The following is a 19,429-nucleotide window of genomic DNA, read 5'->3' as shown; positions in this document are numbered from 1 at the left end:
TATTTGCACCCATGATGTTTTTTCCTTCGCCATGGAAGCACAGTTCGTATGAGATTTCTTTTTGCAATTTAAATGGTTTTTCTATGGCAGTCACTCATGTTAGCTTTGTGATATGTTCCTTCCAAACTGGTGTACAGGTTTTCTCGATCCATTGCAGTTTTTCTCCCGGCAGCCCTCGTAGTGCTTCAGCCTTGCACAATATTACTTCTTCTGTCCACTTATTGTCACGAAACAATGTCCCTTTGATCACAAAAAAAGGTTCTTTTAAACATATCACTCCTTTAGCTCTTGAATAGCAGTTTTTTTTTGTTTTGGAACATTTCAAAAGAGACTCATGTGCCTGGAAGGTGTTCTTAATTCCGCACAAGGTGAGATGAAAGATACCCTGGGCATCTGCAAGAGGCATTTATTTAAGTAGCAGGACCTTAGGAGTGCCTGAGGCATGTGGGATCAGGGATCAAACATAACAACTCTCATTGGTTGTCTGTTTTGCAGTGGAGCTCATGTCTGCATACCATTTATTTGACTGATGTGGATGCCTAGGGTCTTCTATTGCGTCTAGGCCCAGGCCATAATATTCATCATATTTTCTCCTTCCGGTCTCCCTCCTTCCCCTACTGCTCTTAAGGTAGCTTTTCTCTTCTCTCGCTGCTTGCAACATCACCCCCCCCCTTTTCCCACGCCCCCATTTTCCCATTCATCAGGCCAAAAACCTCTCTGCCATCTCTGCATTCTCTTCTTTTCTACTCGCGGGGGCACTAGTTTCTGTGGTTGGGTTAATTTCTGGTGTGGCCATTTTGGCAGTATTGTCATATAACCATGATATAACAGAAGGGTTACGATCATTTATACCATAGACATTGTATTCTGAGACATTTGATGGGTGGGCTGGACCTGCGGTTGGCCTGAGGTTGGTATCATTTGTGGGCTGCACTTGAGGAGGATCTGTATCATACCCCCATATAAGCTGAAATCCATCCCATATCAAGTAGGCCCCCTCCTTGACCATTTTGTTTCCATGTCCCATATTGGTTTCATTCCTTCCCCCCTCATTCATCTCGATAGAGATGAATGCGATGAACCAGTCGGTGACAAGACCAAAAGTGAAAATCCACATTCATAACAGTTCCTACACAAATCAAAGGCATTATTTATATTTCTAGCTGCCCTAACACTATTTGTTGCGGGTTGCCCGTTCGTTGCCATGGTTACTCCTATATGTTAAAACATAAAAGTGCATTAAGCACACTTAGTCAAATATATTTATTATTTTTACCATTCAATGAGAGAATGAGAGAGAGAGAGAGAGAGAGAGAGAGAGAGAGAGAGAGAGCTTTTCTAATATTTACAGTTCACACTTATGTACATTTATTGTCTCTCAAAAAAAACAATTCAGTACATTTTCTTTTTATAATGCATTATCCTGTACCCATCTAGGACATAGCTATCCTTATTTCTCTCTTGCTATTGTGACACTTCTGCTGTGTTTTGTACTTCTTGTTCTTGTTCTTGTTCTTCTCTGATACCACCATAGGCTTTTCGTACGTCTGTTAAATGTATCCAATATTTCAGGCCCTTCACTTTAACAGCTGCTGGTGTGCAATATACAATTTCATATGGGCCATGAAATGTTGGGGCATTCACCTACGTACAAAACTCCTCACGTAGACCATCTCTCCTGGCATTAACTGGCCTTGTGGGTGTTCTTCTACGAGTTTTATTGCCTCATGTCCTTCCTCTTGTGTAAATGGTGGTGCAAGCTGTCTTGATATCATGTGGGCTGCTTTGGTAAGTTTTGTCAAATAGTCGTTAAATTCTTCTCTTTATATCGTGGCGCTTTTGTGGGCATCTGAATGTCTGTGAAGCGGGGAGTGTGCTGTGTGTATGCACATTCCAGCCACTATTCCATGCAGTGACAGATGGTGGTCTTTGCTGGGTTGATTTCTCAACTCGAAAAAGGCCAGAGGCAGACAGTGCACCCAATTTCTTTTAAGGGAAAAGCACAATTTTGATAACCTCCCCTTCAGGAGGCCGTTGATTTTCTCAACTACACCATTGCTTTGGGGATGATAAATCGAGCATAGTTTATGTTTAATTCTTAGCAGAGCTGTAACTTCTTTGAAGAGATCGTTGATGAAATGCATGCCATTGTCTGAGCGAATCACATCGCAAATTCCCCAGCGTGGGAACACTTCTCTCACTAAGAACTTTGCAGCGCACTTTGCATCTGGACGTGCACAGGGTCCTGCTTCGACCCATCTGGAAAATTGACAAACTACCACTATCACGTATTGTGCACCGTTTCTCCCATATCTGCATAATCAATATGCAGCTCTCTGAAGGGGCCTGTTGGTTTGGGTATTGTTCCCCGCAGTGTCCTCAATGTCATTCCTGAATTGTATATCTGGCATGTTGTACATTCCATTGCCAATTTTGATATCTGTTCTTGTAACCCTGGAACAAACCAATCTTCTTGTATTTCTGCAGCAATATGTTGCCTTGCATTGTGTGCGGGAAAGTGTAATTGTTGGAATGCTATTTCTAAGAGTTTGACTGGCATTAGCACTTTTCCTGTGTTATTTTGACGACATAAAAGATCAGTTGCTGACTGGCTACATCTTCTCTTTTCCCACAGTTGTTTCTGTTCTTCACTTGCTCCTTCTTGTAACTCCAGTATTTGCGATACGGGCATGGTGTTATAGCCGTCTGGGAGATCTTCCTCTATCTGTTTATGTACTAGGTACTCACCTGGCAGTTCTTTTACTAAATAAGAGGCTTCCTTGGCTGCAGCGTCCGCAGCCGCATTTCCAAAAGAGATAACATCTGTGATAGTGGTGTGGGCCTGGCACTTCACTATGGCTACCATGGTGGGGTCTTTCAGTGCTTCAATAAGATCTTTGAGGAGTTCTGCATGTTGTACGGGTGACGCATCTGCCCTGTGGAACCCTCTCCGTCCCCACCTTGCCAATCCGCCATGTACTGTAGTGGTCATGTAAGCTGAGTCTGTATAGATTGTTACTGCACATCCTTTTGCAGCATGTAATGCTTCGATGAGTGCGATAAGTTCTGCTGCCTGAGCTGAGTAATGGGCGGGCAGGCGATGCTGTATTATTACTTCGTACTCGCCTTCTTTCAACCTCACAATGGCTATTCCTACGTGATTTTCACCTGTGTCTGGGTTTATTGATGTTGAACTGTCTAGAAAGAATACTTCTCCTTCGTTTAATGCATTTTCACTCACCACAGTGCTTTCTCCCTCGTCCCCTGTGCATGCCGCGCAGTCGTGTGCCTGCATGTTTTCCAATGTGCATGGTTCTGTGATGAATCTTGCGGGGTTTACTGTTTTGCAACTCACTATGTGTATGTTTGCACTAGACGGGATTATCTCATAGGCAGTGGGTCTTTGTGTTGTGAGTGTGCTTTTTGATCTTTCCAAGATAGCAAACAGGGAGTGCTCCACAAACAGGGTTACGGAGCACCCCATCACTATCATTGCACTTTTTTCAATAGCGAATGCTGCAGCTGCGAGAGATTGCTTGCAAACAAAGTGTCCGTGCATGACTGCATCCAGCGTGCCACTGTTATAGGCGAGGGGCTTGTGTCACAGGGATGTCTTTTGTGTTAGTACTGCTGTCATGAGGGTCCCCTTACAGTGGGAGAACAGGTAGAACTCGCGTTCATAACCTGAGTTCGCGAGCACGGGTGCTCTTGAGATCAGTTCCTAGAGTGACATTAATGCATCGCTTAGCTTGGCGGACCATTGTATTTCTGTGTTCTCTCGTTGGGCCTCCTTGAGTGCCTGCGATAGTGGTCGTGTGTACGCTGCGTAATCTAATATCCATGCTCAGCAGTAATTACACATGCAGAGGAATTTCTGCATTTCTTTTACTGTCTTTGGGATTCCCAGTGCTGTAATGGCAGCTACTATATCTGGTATTATTTTCTTGCCATCCTGTGATATCAGTTATCCTAGGTACAGCACCTCTCGTTGACAATACTTCAGTTTCCCTCTGTCAACCTTGTAACCCTTGTGGGCCAACAATGTCAAAAGAGCAATGGAATCTTTTCTACACTCTTCATCATTTTTTGCACAGATTAGCAGATCATTCACATATTGAATAATGGCGCTATCTGTTATCATGTTCCCTAGATCTTCATGTAGAATTTGATTGAATATGCTGGGGTTTTCGCAGTACCCCTGGGGAAGTCTGCAGTGTTCGTACCTTTTTCCTCCTAAGGTTAACACCGTCAAGTATCTACACTCTTCCGCCAGTGGTATTGAAAAAAAACATTTTTCAAATCTGCTATTGTGAAATGCGGCGCATTCTTTGGGATGATGCTGCACAGAATGGATGCCGGGTTAGGGACCAAAGAGAATTCTTTTTGGATGACGTCATTGAGGGGGCATACGTTTTGCATCATCCTCCATGCCCCACCTTTTGCTTTTTTGATCGGGTAAATACAAGTGTTACATGGTGAGTTTGAGGGCACTATTATTCCTTGGGCCAGTAATGCACCAATCATCTCTTTTATCCCTTCTTCTGCTTCCTGGGACATGGGGTACTGTTTTACCGAGGTAATATGGCTCCAGGCTTGAGTTTTATTTTAACTGGTGTGACCCCATGCAGTAGTCCCACATTGTGAGGGCCTGTGGTCCACAGGTTACTTGGCACTGCTTTCATGTCATCATCGAAGGAAGGAGGGGCTCCTACCACTGCCATTAGTTGCACAGGCACTTGTCTCTCCTGTATCAGGATATCACAAGGTACTGCTATTTCCTTTATTATTTCACCATCACTTTCTGAGTCTGAAAAAAGGTCCTTATATGACAGATCGCGCAATGCAATGTCAGCATTAATGCACAAAACCGTGCGCCATTCGCAGCTGTGTATGGCCATTGCAATGACAGCTATTTTTTTGGCTGCAATCTGGACTGCAAGCAAATATAGTGACATCACTCTCCCGGGCACAATCTCTGGGCGCGCCATGGGTCAGAAGATGAACTCTGCGGGTACTCTCCATTCTAAATATTTCAATTCTGGGACCACCTGTGCTAGTGTTTTTAGCCCTCGAATGAACACATCAGGGTCCACCGGTATACCGCGCACTTCTGGTGCTGTTGCTCGTGCATGCACCACCAGCATTACCTGCATAGGGCAGATCCCTGGGGTTGAACAAACTATGCCTCGTTCGGTGAAGAGATAGTCATATTAAGCTTACTGAGAAGGCCCCTTCCCAATAAGTTAATTAGCGACTGTTCGTAGTATAATAGGGGTGCCCTTACTGATTTTCCCCCTACAGTGACATCCAAATGTTCTGTATAAGGAACTTCGACAATGGCCCCAGAGAACCCCTGCGTCTCCAATTTACAATTAGATAGCGGAAATCGTCTATCACGCAAACATGATTTCCCAGCTCCTGAATCTACCATAAATATGAACTGTTTATTCCCTATCTGCGCCCCTATCAATGGTTCCTCTGCTGCATTGTAGGTCATAGATAGTACAGGACATGCAAGGGATCCCTGTGGGCTGTCCTATGCTGGGTGTCTTGTGTTCCCCCCTTGGCTGAAGACATTACCTGAAACCACTGCCACTCCACCATACAGGGCAGGTGCACCGTTAGCTGTTTTGGCGAAAGGGTTACCCTGTGTGTATGGCATGTGTTCATGGCTCTGTGGGTATTGTTGTACATTATGGGGTTGTTCCCTTCGCTGTTCTAGGTACTTTTGCTCGTGTTGCCCTTGTGCCCCTCCCATGGGTAATCCATATGGGCTTCCCGGGTGTGGATGACCATAGGGTTGTTCGTCTTGGTACATGTTATTTGGCCTGTTTCTGCATTCTCGTGAGAAGTGTCCCCATCTCCCACAATTCCAACAATTTCCCTGCCCTCCTCTAGCTCCTTGCCCTCCATACCCGCCATTTCCCTCAATCCCTTGGCCACCCCCTCTGCGTCCCCTGTACCCAACTCGTCCTCCACGGGGGGGCCACACTTGCCACTGCGGTCCTCCATACTGCTCCTGTCCATTCCACTGTGTCTGCCCATTGCCCGCCCAATTTTCTGCCATCCTCACTTGTATCGATACCAGCCCCTCCTCCTCCTCCTCTGCCTCCCTATCTTGGGGCAGTGCTGCTACGGCTGCAGCGACCTTCACCAGTTTCGTTTGTACTAACTTCGCCTCGTCTGCCAACCTTTTTTGTGCAATTTCCTTCTCCCTTTCCTTTATGCTCTTGCAATGGTGAACTGTTATACTTTGAATTTCTGGCCACCCCTTTGCTTCAATCCCTGCTATTTTGTTGAGTGCTTTCTGCCCTTCTTTTGGGAGCCCCCTCTTTATTATAAAGTAGAATACAGACATTGACTGGTCCCTGACTGTACCCGTCTCAGCTCTCCACATCTCCTGCACCTGAAACATGAAATCCATAGCATCCTCACCATCATTCATGGTGTATTGCATCACTGACTGTAAATCTGGAGTGTCTGGGAATGTTTCTCGCAGTGCATCCCATACTCTCGCTCACACTGTGTTAAAAGAAGCTCCATCATGGCGGTCACAATCTAATGTTATTCCTGGGAAACCAGCCTTCACCCCTGCTCTATCCGCTTGGTCACCTACTGCCGATACCAACAAGCTCTTAACGTCACCTACCGCTAATGGCACTCCTGCAGTATGCTGCTTGAATGCATATATCCACTTACTTGCCCCTCCTGATAACGGGGGCAGGGTTTTTAGTAAATTTGCTTTGTCCATCTGAGCCCAGGGTATGTAATTTGGCCTCCCACCTCCTCTATGTATCAATGGGAGCTGTAGCTTACTCTTGGCTACCTTACCTGTACTCACCTTTGATCCTATCCTTCCCAATGTGGCCATTCTTCCTATTCTATTCCTTAACCTCCCTGTCCATTCTTCTTCCATTGCTCTTCCCAGGGGTGTCTCATCCAATCTTACTGACCTACCTCCTGCTGATGCCCCAGCCTTCCATTTTCCTTCTCAATATCACACCACAGCTCTTCTATCCCCCCAGTGGCCATACCCTCTTCCCTTGTGTTCTCTTCACGTTTATGTGTTCCCAGTTCTTTTATTCAAGTAGGTTCTTCCTGGATTCTAAATAGTATTTCCCCTTTCTTCCACTCTTCCTCAGTAGACCTGTCAAGCGGTTGCACCATAGGCGTTTGCTCTGACCTTGCAGTGCTCGTTTCACTTTGTTCACATATATTCCTTATCCTAGACAGCTCCTCTCTGGCCATTAAGAGTGTCCAGTCTAAATCCTCTGTTAGTTTTTCAATGTCTATTGTGGGGGTACTTGCCTGTCCATTCTGTCTGGGGCACTCATATGGTGGTGGTGCAGTTGGTCGTGGGGCAGCTGCAGGGGTAGTGGTGGGCATGTACGTGGGATCGCTATACCCTTCTGCTGGCACTGGTTTGTTTAAGAGGGGGTATATCGAGCTACCTCTACTGCCCCCCCCCTTTCACCTTGACTTTCAGTTGTTATCATGGGGGTGCTAGTAGTGGCGGGCTGATTGAGTACTATATCTTTCCTTTTGAGTGGTGGCACTTCTTCGATCAGTCTCCACAAATCCAATATTTCCCTCCTATTGTGAAACTGTTTTCCCTTATATTTTATAAATATGCATGTGGCTACCATGTCCAAAACACTTTTATCAAAGGACCCTCCTTGTGGCCATATCTAGGGCAACCCCTCTCCTTTAAGTTCTGTGACAAATTCGACATGGTACTTGTTTTTACGTTCTGCATAACCGGGCAGATTTTTGCAGATATGTGCCAATGGTTTTTCCGCCCCCATGTTATATTTTTGTTGCTCACCTTCTTGTGTTATTTGTATCTGTCACTGTCCCTCACGTGTGTGCGTATCTCTTCTCTCTAACAGTTCTTGGCTGTTAAAAATTGCTAGTTTACAATATTACTTGTGTTAAGATTTTACCGGGTCACAGTTATAGTGTCCATACCACAGAACTATCTAGTATCACTAATTCAACGTCATTTCTTTACAATACAATTTTTTGAAACATAAATAACTTAGCCTATGCAACACGAACCAGACATTTAACAAACATTTAACATACAACACATAACAAGGACCCTCCCTCTTCTTGCCCTACACTTCTATCCCTTACAAGGCCTCCTGACGCCAATCCAATTTCTCCCTCTCCACCCCTAGAAATTATAACACTTATTCTAGTATCAACATACCCAGAATAGGGACAAAAGAAGAAGCAGTTTCTAATGTATACACTGTGTCTCCCTATTATTCAGACACCCTTCTTTTATTTTCCATTATTCAACTCATTCCCAGTACTAGTCAAGATAGCACTATGGGGCGCCACCTTCTACCCCTTTGCAGAGCTAGGTTCCTGTCTTTATCTTCCCGTATTTCACCTTATTATCGTAATGGCCATATGCAGAGAAAGAAAATAGTATTAATAGTCAAAAGTACCCATTGACTGACCTCATATAATCTGTCTGCCTCTCCTTTTCCTTTTATGATCACTCACACTTAATACTCACGTGCCCGTCTTGATCTGAGATTCTCCGGACTGGGTCCATCCAGGCGGCACTGCCTCACACTCAATGGCTGCCCCCCGGCTCCGGCGAGCGGTACTAAAGTGGTTTTTGGAGCGGGACATCTGGCCTACTGCGTCCGCACGTCTAAGCGTACCCGTTGCCGTATGTGGGCAGCTCTCTTGAGGGGGCGCACCGTGCGTCTCCACTGCCGCCCGGAATTTCTCGTGCCAAAAAGGGGACAAATAGAAATCAAATCACGCCTTCGGGGTCACCACTGAAAGCAAGCGTCCCCAAAAGGCAGTACCCTCCCCACAATGAGAGGCAATAAAGGACACACCCCAGGAGGGAATGAGACCAGTACCAAGTGCGGGTGATGTAAAAAGAGTTTTTATCTAACCAATATAGGGCATGCAAAGGACTCTGCAAGCTCCGAGAGCACTCTGTCTGACAATATAAAGACAGTCATATTTATTACAAAGCTACGTCATAAATCCTGTAAACTATAGGGGGCACAAAAGTCACAGGGATTGGGTGGCCTTGACTAACTATAGGTGGTGCATCGATGAGCTGCTCCAGGATTGGTGAACATCCGCACGGTGCCAACGTGGGGTGGATGGGTGAGCTGGGCTCGTCGGGATGGAGCTGCCAGGCCGGACGTGGTCTATGTCGATGATTGGTGGCTGCTCTAACACTTTGGCCTTGTGGCCACACACACACACTCATCACATTATATGACTCCAGTTGTCCGGCAAATCCTACAATAGGATAATCTATGATCACATGAGAGAAGAGGAAGCAACATGCAATGTGAAACTTCACCAATACATCAGTGTACAGTTACTTTTGACCTATCGACCGGGTATCATAAGTCTAGGTGTCTTGTCAGAGGGCACGGGGTGAGCTGCCTTGTCACTTTGTCCTGTTAGATGTGGTGAGGGATCACTTTACGATATGTTAGTACAGGGGTGGATAACTGTCTCTATGGCCCATTAACTTGGGGTGAACTGGAGTACCATTGGATCAGTAAGGGCACACTTCTGGCCTCTCGAGGCGATGGGATTTAGGACCAGGTTGTACATAATTCATTTGGCCAAACTATGGCGGCCTCTGACAAGGGGGAGGTAAATACTTGAAGCGGGTCCAGCAGGAATGTGGGATGGTGAGGCCGTGCCGTTGGAACACCAGCAGTCCCTGGCGGACCTTGACGGGAGGAGGGGGAGATGGCCTTGTAGCTCTGAGCGATTTTCTGTTCCTGAACTACACAATATGCCATAAGCGGAGACAGTTACTACAGTTAATAGCATTAGGGTGATTACATGTTTCTATCGTTTACAACTTCGTTTACTCCTTCATACGTAACAATGGGGTCTGGCAGTGACACATGCATTACATAACATTAGTTGAACACATATTGATAATTCACAGGACATATAAATGAATAACAACGGGTGTAGCATCAGGTTGCATTGTATACACAGGATCAGAGAAGCAGTATGTTCGTTTACATTCTTGTTCACAGCAAAAACCGGCTCAATGCCCATGACGGCTGTTAACTTTTTTAAACCGTGTTTCACCACATTTCACACAAGTATGCTCTGTAACACTTTTCAGTTTATCCTTTGTACATTAGCAGCATTCATTAATCAGTATAAGGCGGAATCTAACAAACCCTTTCATTAGACCTTCAAAGCACATGGTATTTTGCAGTGGCAGGGGTTCATGGAGGAAGGTTATTGACACCATATATTTTAAATGTTGGGGGTTAGATGCAGGGTCGAGACTTGTTGGATTGGGATGGTTCTTATTATTTTCCAGACTCGGGCTGCAAGTCAGGTCACTTCTAGGACAGTGATGTACTGCGGAAGGTAAATGATACAGTGTTTGTTCTGATACTCGTTTGTGTCTGGTTGCTCGTGAGAACGAGCTTTCAGCGGTTCTGCCATGGGGTGGAGGCGTGGGGGGAGTGCATAGCTCTCTGTGCGCAGTGAGCGGGGGCCAAGCTACAGCTTTCGCAGGCCAGCTGTTTCATTTGGGCTTTGGGCATTATATCTAAAATGGAGTCTTGATGGTTTCAAAATGGTGTCTATGGTATGTTACAGTACGAGTTCATTGGCCCTGTGTGTTGATCAGCAGCCATCCTGCCTCCTGGGCCCAGGTGCATGGGGGCTGCTGACGAGTCACGAACCTCACGGAGGTGGGGAATGTGGGGGAGGGGGACCTATAGACCTTTCCTCCCATACACAGATCAACAGTTCCCTCCACTGAAATGACAGGACACCAGTGGTGCTTCACACAGGATATCTACTGAGGCTGCACAAAATCCATTAGCTGACCCATTAGTGATACCTCCACAAATAGTCCCCTGGTATAAATGTCTTGGGACCAATCACAGTTCTAATGCTGACCCCCAGTCTGATTTTACTCGATATGCATATGCACGCCATATAAAATGGGTGGAACAGAAAACGGCTCATGAAAACGTACATGCTATAACTGACCTTCACACAATATCAAGCAATAATACAACAACACTTGAATTGCCAAAATATACTAGTGGGTTATTGTTTCCCTACATCCACCTTTTGTAGCACAACGTATATGTCAACATGCACGAGCATTTTGGGACTTCAGGTTTGAAAGTACTGCTTTTCGACCATTTTCTCTTAACAAGCAATCTTGGGAACAGGGTGATTCGGGAAATATTGCTTGCCTCGCTGAAGGACACCTGAATAGGGCAATGGGGGGAAGCTAAGGATAATGGATGATAACTTGGCCAGAGTGCATGCTATTCGTTGAAATGTATTAATATAGGAGACTCCCACACCAAAGGATGTCTCCTGGAATGCAAGAGGGCATCATTCCTTTTTTTTTTTTTTAATTGGGCCGGCCTGGGCTTTGTATTGGTGCAAAAGCAGGATATGATCTGGCAGATTTTGTTGATAGACCTCCTCAGTCAAATCTCCTGGCAGCAATAATTACAAAGCCACCATGGGGCTCTGAATCAACTCTGGTGCTGATACTGTATGACACTGTTTCATCCCCCTGCAACCCTCTGGATCCCCCTGGATCTAGTACAGTTACGGAAACATTAGCCAATTGGTGTGAAGGCAGGCATTATTTTGAATGGTGACTTTAATGTAGATTGTACAGACCCAAGCAAGGACGTGCATCTCAGATAAGGGCTTTGAGCTGGATTACAGCCCTTTAGAATATGATTTGGAGATGCTGACTGATAATTCAGGAGAGCCTACGGGGACCTGGTCAAATGGTATATACAAAAGTTGTATAAATATTGTATTTGTAAACACTGTCATTAGAAAGTATTTTCCACAGCTGCAATCTAGCCTGATAGAGCGATCATGCTGTACTAAGTGTAACATTTCAAACATCAAACAAATAGCATGAAAGGCGACTGGGTATAAATCCGTCCCTAAATACACAGGGAAATAACCTATGCTGGACAGTTTTTAAGATTAGCCAGTTCAACTCAAATTTGAAAACAACTACACAGAATCATGAGGCATTACTCAGCAGATATGACTGGGAGTTGAAACACTTATTAGACAGATATAATCTATGTATAAGACAGTGTTTTAAATGGCCTAATGTTGTTAGTAATCCAGGGAACTTGTATGATCTAGATATAGCAAAAAAGGAAGAGATCATATAATGCTACCTACCATTCGAGAAATCATGAAAAAAAATACGTATCATACAGTGAGAAACACAGACTGAAAGTAGGTGCAAAAACTAAGTATATGTGCTGGTTGCATACTTATAAATGTAATATGAATGCCCGAATCTGGCACCTAATTTATAGAATTATCAAAACAAATGACTGCAAGAAATGTTTTTTTTTGTGCAAAACTTTGGTTCTGCAAAAACAGAAGGTATGATATGTGCTATTTCGGAATGCTTCTGGGTTAAGCATATTAATAACAACTTTGGGAGGGAAATTGATTCTAAGATAAAAATATTAAAAAGTCCCAAGATAGGCTCAATGCTCTGTAAATCCGTGAAGGAGGCAGATATTACCCTATTCATAGCTAGGTCCAAAACATCAAGAGCCCTACGCCAAGATGGATTATGTAACATGGTCCTAAAAAATGAACCTGAGTATTGGGCAGAGCTTCTACGTACTTTGTTCCTCCGCGTCTGTGAGACTGGTTATTATCCTTCTAAATGGCTGGATTCGATTTTGATCCCTATTCATAAAAGTGGTTCTCGGGAGGACCCGGATAATTATCGATAACTAGCCATGTAGGATTCTAGTTCTAAGATGTTTTTCCGATTATTACTGGAGTTACTTTCTGCATGGGCAAGCACAAATCACATATTTAGCCCAATGCAGATAGGATTCAGAAAGGGGTAATGTACTAAACATGCAATCTGGACACTTTTCAGTCTCCCAGTCCCAGAGTTTGATTTATAGTGGATTTCCTGACACAGCACTGAGTGATCCATTCACTGTTTTGAAGTGGGCGAACAACACAAATGCTATCATCAGGCATCCAGAATCATGTGTGATACTGTGCCCGTCTCCTGAAGCAATTGGACAAGCAGGTGTGATTGGGCGCCACCTTGGAGCAGAAAGAGCAGAAATCACTAATGGCAACTTGCAGAAGAAACACACTTGCCTTATATTTCTGGGAGGGAACAGAAGATATTCAGGAGTTAGGAGAAACACCAGTTAGTGTACATCTCTTGAAGCAAGTGGATGAGACACTCACCAACAGATTACACCTGGAGGGTGGAGAAGGAGGATCAAGGAATCCCAGAGGGTAGTTTGTGGGGGAGTCATGTACACCTGATTCTGCTCAGAGGGAGCACCAGATATTTTGGTAGAAAGATGACACAATGTATTTTTCTGTAAGTGAACAGATGAAAAACTTCGGGTGATAGCCGGGAAGTTGGGAATCTCAGATAGTAGCTTGTGGGAGAGTCACAATTGCCGGTGTTTGATAGGAAGGAGTAGAAGAGATTTGGGATGGTGGATGTCACACCAGTCAGAAGGTGAACAACAGATTTGGGACAACATGTCAGCATACAAATGAGCGAAAGGTAGAGGAAGACGTTCAGCGTATGTTTTGTTAATTCATCCTGAAGCAGCTCTCACGGCACACATTGGAAGTAGGGAGGCCAGAATTGCATGTCTTCAAATAAAAGTATCTTCCAAAATATGCACTAGTTCATGGAAATATGAAGGCATTGGATCACATTTAACGTCATTCATCAAGACCTTCAAAGGACATTTCACATTTACTTGTGTTCACTATCTCAGGGGAAGAAGAAATAATTGTGCAAATAATATCTACCATTGATCATGGAAGAACAACACATCAAGTATTTCAACGGTGGGAGGAGATTGAAAATCCTATTCTCTACCTTCACCACCCCATACACATATAAGTTAGCCAACAATTGTGTTGTCCAATGATGATCAGGACAAAGTATATGATCCATTACAGTTCCAATGGGGAGGACTGTATCTGCTGGAAAGCAGAGATACTGAGGAGGAGGATGACAATGACACCACAGATGCAGCATATGTAGTATTCATAGAAGCTCAACCCCTTCCTCACCCGATTACAGTCTCTTTGAAGAACATCCTTCCTGTTACAGAAGAGCACCTCGCATCATTATGTGGCATACAGAATAACATCAGCACTACCACCGCCACCATTTTTCCCATGCAAGCCCAGATTCTGTCCTAAAGCATTATGCAAAGTCTGGCAGTGCTCTACACAGATTAAACAATAACCAATCAAGGCAGCATTCACATTCTTCTGGAAAGCATTGCATGAAGACAGGGCAAGGGACCAACGTGTATACCACATCTATGTGGTGCTATGAGCTGGGAAAGACATGTGAAGACATCTACATGTCTGTGTTTCTCTCCCAATATCATTAGACAACCAGCCCATCTACATCAATCCACACAACGTTCCATGAATATATTGAGGATGCGTTAGTGCTTGGGAGTGGAACAACAAGTTCTACCCCCTAACTCCAAAGTGCATAGCAGTGTTCCTCCATTGCATCAATTCTGTATTGTGGAAGCATTTAGGTGTGGCCAATACTTTCACAAGTCCCAATAAAGAACATTCTCCTCAATGTTCACCTGCTTATTTTGTTGTCAATATACCACTTGCTGTTTGTGAAAAAAATAACTGGTTTCACGGACAAGGTAATTACTTCTGGGGAGTTCCTGTATAAAGTGTGTTCTCTCACAGAGCATTATCACAAATAAGCAATGACATTATAGCAACAGCAGTGAGAGTCCTGCAGCAGTTCATTGGACAAAAATCCATTTCACAATTGACATGTTTAACAATGGTAAAAATATTGACTAAACTGTGGCCACGGGACACTGGATGTCCTTTTGTTCCTCTAACAGACAAGAGGGGTCCTGCAGAAATGCAAGGAGGCAATAGGTATATTGCCTCCTTGCATTTCAGGGAAGAAGCAACATTGTAATTGGCATCTGGGAGAATGGAAGCTCAGTGGGTAAAGCTCCATAAATTTGGGTTTGCACTTTGTTACAGAAGGCAATGGATCAAATATCCATCATGCCCTATCAACTGGAAAGACAGTGCAAAACCCCTAGTTTATAAATATTCTTCACCTTGTGGTTGACAGAACATGCATCTGTTCACCCAATAATCCCCAAAAATAGGACACAAGACTGCATACGTAGAGACATGTTATTTTCATAACGCTGTGTAGAAATGTGTCGGGAAAGCAGCATAGTTTCCAAAAATGTGGCCCCAATACAAAAATCTTGGAGTTTTTACAGGGCTGTACAGAATGAGCCTCATACAGAAAAGTCAAGAATGGTACATTTACTCAGTTGCATTAACAATAAACCTCCTAACGTTACCTCCTAAGGCCTTGGAGGGCATTGCTTAATTGTTCAAGACCTGTACAATTCTACTTAAATACCTATGTGGTACGCACAAGCACTTTATTGATAATTCCTCTATAAACCCTTATGGCAGCTGACTTAGCAGTTCCTCACCCAGTTGCTTTTCTGCTCAGATTACCAGGCTAATTAAACAGCCGCCATATGTATTGTATTGTATTCATCATTTATATAGCACCCTTGCCCCATGTGTATGACCTCAATGTGCTTTGTGGTTGGAATGCCCTTGGTGACTGCAGTCCATGTGCAGGATGCTCTAAGATTTAAAATTAAATATGCTTCTGTGCTTTTTTGCTGGGTTAGGATTTAGGTGGGCTGGCTAGGCTCCAGTAAGCAGCCCAGAGCTCAGACACATGGGTGGGTGCTATTGATGGTTTTGGATAGAGATATAGTGCTGAAGATTCAATGTGTGCCCAGCTAGATCAAATTGTATTTTGATGGTTGTCGCTGTATACTAATGGTTGAGGTGTTGAGGTACATCAGGGGTTTCAGTGTGGATGGCTATGTGTGCTGCTAGACTGGAATAGCATAGCCATAGCTACATTCTAGGGTGCATGAATGAGGGGCCATGCCTGTGGCCTGTGTCCACAGATGTGGTGTAAAGTATACGTATAACTATGCAGATGACAAGTTCAACATCAGCATAACAAAATGTAAAGGTTTAAAAGCAGCATTCATCACAGTCCACTTTTCAAGACCAGTTACATTTTAAAGTTTTTATGTACCAGAACATGTGTGGCTGCAAGGCAATATCTTTCTTTAAGTTCATAGGCTTGGGGCATGGAACAACATTCTCCGAACCAATGTGCACACCTGGGTTTTCTTAAAAGGCATCCTGCACTGAGAGTCAAGTCTATTTCCCTGATAGAGTTTTCTCGTGGAATAAGTCCAGCATGTACATCGACAGCAAATGTATAGCACTGACTTCCTTGACTTTCTCTTTCAATGACAGTGATGCACATAACAGGAACTATTTGGGTTTCAACCTTTTCCATTAAAGTCATATTAATATTTAGCCCACATCAACAACATTAGCTCCTTGGCAATTTGTCTTTCTCTTTCTGTTATCCACTGCAGGATTCTGCTGGGCAGCTATCGTCCTGTATCCACAAAATATATGTTCTTAGATCAATATTCATCTCATTAGTTTAAATGTTGGTTTGGTACTGCAATCTCCTGTTTAGATTTTGGATAAAAACTGCCATTATTCCTGGTGTCAAGCGGACCAACCACCTGGGTTCCAATCAAGTTTTGCTCCAGTGTTTTCGTATCAGGACCAGTCACTGGACAGGAATTGTTGGCACAGTCTATTGGAACACCAAGGCAGTACACCTCTTGCACCTTCAGAGAGTCATTGGACAGTTTCCATTGAATGTTTACAATTGTTAAGTACTGTACTGTGACTAAGCTCAAGGGATGTGGTGGTGTCACAGGTAAACGAACTGGCCTGCCAATGAGTATTTCCTAATATGCCCTTTCCAGTCACTCTCTGTGCAGTACTGTGCATGCTATTGAAAGTGACTGGTAGGGCACCTGAACACTTTAAGCTGTTTCGGCACAGGAATAAGCAATGCCATTCTTTAGGATTCTGTTTTGGAGTTCTGCTAAACCTCACAATGTTGGATGATATGTGCAATGGAGCTTGTGTTGTATATTTAATACTTTACACAGATCCTGTAAAATGGGTACCACGGTCATTATTCATACTCAATGGCACACCAAACATAGTGATAAAGAAACACATAAACATATTGTCTACAGCATGTGTATCAGCAATACAAGTTGGATAGGCTGCTACCCATTCAGAGAACTCATTCGGAGAACCATCAGTACCAATTTCAGACCCGCCAATTGTGGCATCGGGATAGAATTGATGCCACAGGTGGCCTGAATAATTTATGGAAGCTAGTAGTCAGTTCAAGAATTCTCAAAACAGTTGAGCTATGCAGATGGCAGAGAAGGGATATGGGCCAATTTTCAAAATCTCTCTCTGTCTCTCTCTCTCTCCTCTAATGTGGGCAGTTCCCTCCATAGCCCAGGTATCCCTCAACCCCAGGTTGGAGTCGAGAGATTGATAATCCTACTGTCTAAGATTCTGTCTTAACTTGTTATAGGTAAAAAAAATGTTGTGAGCAAAAAAAAGTTTCCTCAGTCTTTTGTAAAGGGGGCTGTGGTATGTGAGGAAGGATACATCAAAGGAACGAGTACATAACCACTAGCTACCCACCTCTAACACACCAGAGGGGCTATTTATCAAAAAAAGTCCTCAAAGTGGAATTTTCATGAGATTATATCTACCACCACGATCAAGGTAATACAATTAGCATATTTTAATCATTATTTTCTCAACACATAACAATAAAAAACATAAAACATCATTTTGCAGTTCATAGGCATTCATTGGTTTGCGTGATGTTAGTAATGGTGTGACTTAATCATGTTACAATTATACATAAACATAGTATAATAGTGTCTACAATCTGATGTGTTTCTGGGGCAAAGGACAACACTGTTGCAGTCTAAAGCTCACCAATAGTGTCCCAGGACCCGTCTCCAGGATGCAGTAGGTTTAGAACCAGTTTATACTGTCAGCATGGCGCCTATGTGTCAGTCTAGTCACCTATGGAATGGATAAAAATTGAGGCAAATGTAAGATTTACTCAATATATAAAAAAAAGCCTTGTTTCAGTGGTGTGATTATGATAATCACTCCACTGACACAAGGCTTTTGTCCTGGGACACTATTGATGAGCTTTAGCCCCATAAAAACATCAGATTGTAGACGCTATTATGCTATATTTATGTATAATTGTAACGTGATTAAGTCACACCATTACATTACCTGACTTTATTAACTATTATGTGCTGACTTTTACCCATAAAATGGGTTATACAGTTGAGAGGATTTAAAAATCTCTCTAAGCCCCACCACCAGGCAAATGTAAGATTTACTCAATATATAAAAAAAAGCCTTGTGTCAGTGGTGTGATTATCATAAAAAAATAGCTTGCTAACCTTATGGTAATTTCTTGTGGTGTGATGGGCGAGGCGATTGCACTTAGTTAATCTAGTTATGGTGGCAGATAAGTCCTTTCAGGGAGTTCAAGCTGTAGATCAATACATAATTTTAATCAATAAGGGAGTGACTTTGGGACAATTCCTGTCACAATTATATATAAAGGTAATAGATATTTACCATCTGATTAAAGATTCCCACACTGTGGACACAGTTGATGTAAATGTTTGGATACTACATTTTGTTGGGTGTCCTGACCCACGTTTAAGCTATCATGCCACAACATTTGGTGCTGTGGGCTTAGAAAATTCAAGATGGCGGAAAACCCACATGTGCGCCGAAATCCAGGAAAGCTGCGCAGTTTGTGCGCACACCAAAATGGTTGCCTCACTTGCCACCCACCAGTGCGAGAATGAAAGGCCGGGTTGCCATGAGGGAAATGGGTTGCCAAAGGAAAAACAGTAGCGCCGGTTAGCTTCAAAGCGCTTTAAAACCACCATTGGACTACCCGCACAGTAGTCTGAAACCATTGGGAATGGAAATGCTGATTGCCAAATGCAACCTAGAATTGTGGGGAATTCGTTTCTTAAATCCCAAAAATGGGTGCAGTACCAGTACTCACCACTATCCAAAAGCCGGCATTTTAAAACCACTCTGTTTCCCTGAAGGCAAGTCAAAATGCCTATTTTCAAAACAATATGTGCAAAATATTTACTGAACACCAGCAGACATTTGGCAGAATGGAGTTTTGTGTGCCTACAAAATCTGGGAAATGAAGATCATAAGACAAGGTTTATAACAAGACTGGCTGAGCTGTGGATTGCAGCAGTTTAAGTTGCACTGGATTTAAAGACACTAAAATCGAAAATGTTTAGATTAAATGAGTGACCTATGTTTGGTATCACATGCCTTTGTAACTGTTGAAATGTCATAGTTTTGCACTTAGAATCAGCATCCTAGCTGCATG

The sequence above is a fragment of the Ambystoma mexicanum genome, chromosome 5p (genome assembly GCF_040938575.1).
Source record: "Ambystoma mexicanum isolate Mex_15411 chromosome 5p, UKY_AmexF1_1, whole genome shotgun sequence".
NCBI classification, from domain to species: domain Eukaryota; kingdom Metazoa; phylum Chordata; class Amphibia; order Caudata; family Ambystomatidae; genus Ambystoma; species Ambystoma mexicanum.
Note: the sequence above shows the minus strand (reverse complement) of the source record.